This window comes from Metopolophium dirhodum, chromosome 1 (genome assembly GCF_019925205.1).
Source record: "Metopolophium dirhodum isolate CAU chromosome 1, ASM1992520v1, whole genome shotgun sequence".
In the NCBI taxonomy this organism is placed as follows: domain Eukaryota; kingdom Metazoa; phylum Arthropoda; class Insecta; order Hemiptera; family Aphididae; genus Metopolophium; species Metopolophium dirhodum.
Window position 1 is genome coordinate 12,284,202 of NC_083560.1, and position 4,232 is coordinate 12,288,433.

Below are 4,232 nucleotides of genomic sequence, written 5' to 3' on the forward strand. Positions count from 1 at the left end.
TTATAATTATCATAATCTCACTGTAAATATAAATATATAACTAATATTTTGCCTTTAAAAACCCGTACATTCATAGTTTAGTTACCTTTGCTAAGAGTTATTATTTTTGTTTAAATATCATAAAAACTGTATTCATAGAGCCACACTCATCAGCTATATACTATAACCTTGATCCCTATTAATAATATCACACACCGAGGTCGAGTCTCTTCGATATAAACAGAACGACACCTAAACGGTGGTAAGAGCGATAGGTGAAGAGGAGACGTTACAATAACATTTACCTTATATTTTTGTAGAACTATTTTTAAGGACTATTATCCTTAGTATAAACATATTACTTATAATAGGTACCTACATAAACATTTAAAAAAAAATAAGCCACTAATTAATTAAAAGAAAAAAAGGGGTCCTCATTGAAAAATGAATGGTGTTAAATTTGAATTCAATGATAAAATTTAATTTAATTATATGTTTATCATTGTATAAGAAAAACGATTCTGATCGAAGACGGTCAGTAATCACTAAGCCTATGATATTACTAAGTATATTTAATGATATTATTGTGAATAAAGTAATTTATATATTATAAGTATAATATTTATAACATATTTACATGGAACCTTGTTTAAAATTTTCAATCCTTAGCTATAAAAATTGAACACTTTATACATTTTTAACCACAAAATAATTATTAAATTTTAAATTTGATACATTTTGTCAAAAATCGATCTTTAAATGCTTGTAAATAAAAATTGTGACTATGTATTTTTGAAATTTTTCAACTGTTATTGTAACAATATAATATCAGGAACCTTGTATTAAATTAATACATTTTTGCACAGTAAATAAAATTTTATTGACAATTATAAAAAAAAATGTCCGTAAACAGCTCACAATGAGTTATTATATTTTGGAAATTTTATACTTAGGATTTAAAGAACTACAATCATTAAAATATGATAATAACCAATTTCCATATTTTCCGACAAGCATATTTGTTTTGCACGATGTTTTGCATACATAACATTTGAACTGAATAAATATAATTGGGTAGTTTATTAATTGTACAAAAAAAATAAAAATTGCAATAGAATTATTATAACATGTAAACTTATGTACTTTAATTAATGGAAAGTATCAGTGAAGTTTAGTTTATTTTAAAGTTTTATGTAACATGTAAAATTAATTATAAACATATTATATAAAATTACAATCATTATATAATATGATAATTATACTTTTTTTATCTTAAGGGTTAGGCATTTATAATAACACAGTTCTTACATTATTTTATTGGTATCAGTGTCCAGTAAAGTTTAGATTACTTTAATTATCATACGTTTTAATACGAATTAATTATGTACCGTCGAATATTATTTGATGACGAAGTTATTGCGATGCAACGGCGACCCAAAATTTTTTACGAGGGTCAACTACCTTGAATTGTACGATGACCATGATTTTATTAATCTATTTTGCCTTTCAAAAGCAACGTTTAATACAATTTTAAGATCAATAGAACATGAAATATATCCTCCTTCTACAAGGTAAGTAGACTTTAATTCCAGAAAAAACATTTTGTTTTCATCGCATACCTTATATTTATTTATTTTTTCAGAAACAGAGCGATATTACCACCTAGTAAATTGTATATGATGCTGAGGTATCTCGCTACAGGTTTCATTTTTGTTATGTGTTGCTGACTTTGCTGGAGTCAGTGAATCCTCAGCCTGTCGATACGTTCACCAAGTTTGCAGGGCCATAGCTAGGCTAAGGCCAAATTTCATTTCATACCCAACAAATGATATTGATGAAAATATGGATTTCATAGCCTCGTAGATTTCCTAGAGTAGTAGGAGCTATGGACTGCACCCACATAAAAATTCAGTAACCAGGTAGGCATAACTTGTAAATACTATTGCCATTTGTTATGTTCTGTTTTATTCAACCATGGTTTGTCGTAATTTTTGTAGGCGGGATAATGCAGAAATATTTAGGAATCGGAAAGGTTGGTTTTCTATCAATACCCAATGTATTTGCAATCCATGGCTCAAAATTATGGACATAGTGGCGCGATGGCCAGGCTCATGCCACGATCAAATAATTTTTGATAGCTCAAATGTCAAACATAAATTTGAAACAGGAGTCATAAAAGGCTACCTCTTAGGTGACGGTGGCTATGAAGCTAAGCCCTACCTTATGACTCCTCTGCTTAACCATAACACACGAAGCCAGCAATTATACAGCGAGAGGCACATCAGGACAAGAAATGTAATAGAAAGGTAATATTGCTTAAGGATAAATAATAGGAAAACTATATACAAGATTATTTGATTTGTATAACAAAAATTAAAAATTTAACACACTTTCATTTGTCACATATAAATTAAAATACCTTTTCACCAGATATAACTTATATAACTATATTACTATAGTTAATATTACTATACCTTCATATTTTTGTTAATTATTAACTAACAAGTTCTATAGCTTAATTCAGTGGTGGAACTAATTTTTAGTGAGGAGCAAAACTGTATAGCAGGTAGATAAACTAATAAATGGAAGTTTATTAATGTTTATATTAGCATTTGCTATACACAATACAATTTTCAAAAAATTTTGTCTCATTTTGAGCTATTTATAGGTAGGCAAAATAAATGTTTGAATTGCATTAGTTTTTAAAATTAACGTCGATAAAAAAAATATTAAATATGGAGTGGCTAAACATTTCTTTATATTGGTTCATATATGTCCAAAAATTTTAAGAAATTGTGATAAATATGAAAAGGATCATTTGTCTATTAAATTATTTTTAAATTCTACTCTTAATTCTACTTCTTTATAAGAATATAAGTTTATTCATTGCAATGTTGTAGATGTTTTGGTGTCCTGAAAAGTAGATTTCCTGTTCTTATTAAAGGATTAACAGTAGACTTGAATAATACACAAGCAATAATAGTTGCATGCGCTGTTCTCCATAATATTTGTGTTGATATGCATGATGAACTTCCAGATGTTGAGCCAATGGAAAACAATATAAATAATGATGTTAATCTAAGAGAAGATCACATTGTTAATTTGACAGGAGTAAGAGGTAGGCAAGAAAGAGATAGGCTGATCAATGATCACTTTGCCAATTTACAGTGAGAAAATACTAGAATATTACTTTATTTTAATTTAATAAACTTTATTAAATACTACTTTATTTATTTATAATTAAAAATTTATGAATTTAACATTTTATGAAATAAACATTTACATTTGTATTTTTTTTTTGAGAAGTTCTATCTCCAACTTCAATTTTTCTTCTTCCAAAATAATGTTGCTTTTCTTTACTTCGTTGATTTCATCTTAAGCATTTTATCTGCAATTCTACAAGCTGGTCTTTATGCTGCAATAAATGTGTTGCCTCGGCAGTACGACTCTTCTTTTTTCCTGAAAACATATAATGTGTAAAATTGTATTAATTTCTTTTAAGAATGATAACAGACTTTATGGAAATTATGTGTTATGTTTACTCACTGTAAGGAGTACTGAGAGGTGTACTAATTTTGGATTTTAGGTAATGAGGAGTCACCACACTTTGTTGACTGCCACTTGTACCTGAAATAAATACATGTTAATAAACATTTATGTTATCAAATTAGATACATGCATATATTTTTATGTTGTGTATTTTGTCGTAGGCAAGTTTACTTTAACATACCAATGTGGGTGCTGCTACTGCCTGCCACAATAGTCTCAAAAATAGGGGCACCTGAAGCAATTTTTTCTTTCATTGCTGGTCCTGGAAAAAACGATAGCATATTCGTGTTAACATAAATAGTAAACTTCAATTAATTGTTTTAAACATTAGGTATATTTGGCAGTATTAATATTAAATTATACATTTTGCTAGATTTAACTAGAAGATTATTTTATAATTTGTTTGTTTTTGTGGGCAAAACATTTATTTTTAGTTATGTTATCATTAGGTGAATAATTGAAATTTCAATATTGAAAACTAAGAAAATAATTGCAATTAAAAAGACATTTAAAAAAAATGGGATTCATGATTTATGAATGGGTAAAATCCATTAGGTAAAAGTACAATACATTGACGCTTCTGATGAAGAAAATACAGAATTTTTTGAAAGTGATATATCTGTAGTAGATTTAAATGATTTGGTTTAGAGTTACATTTTAAGAATAGACAATATATTTTTGTCTTTCCTGGTATTGTATATGAA

At 27.4% G+C, this 4,232-nt stretch overlaps 1 pseudogene; it reads left to right on the top strand.

Annotated features, from left to right (window-relative positions):
• Positions 1 to 1,361: 1,361 nt before the first annotated feature.
• On the top strand, positions 1,362 to 3,150 carry LOC132936716 (putative nuclease HARBI1; annotated as a pseudogene).
• The last annotated feature ends 1,082 nt before the right edge of the window (positions 3,151 to 4,232 follow it).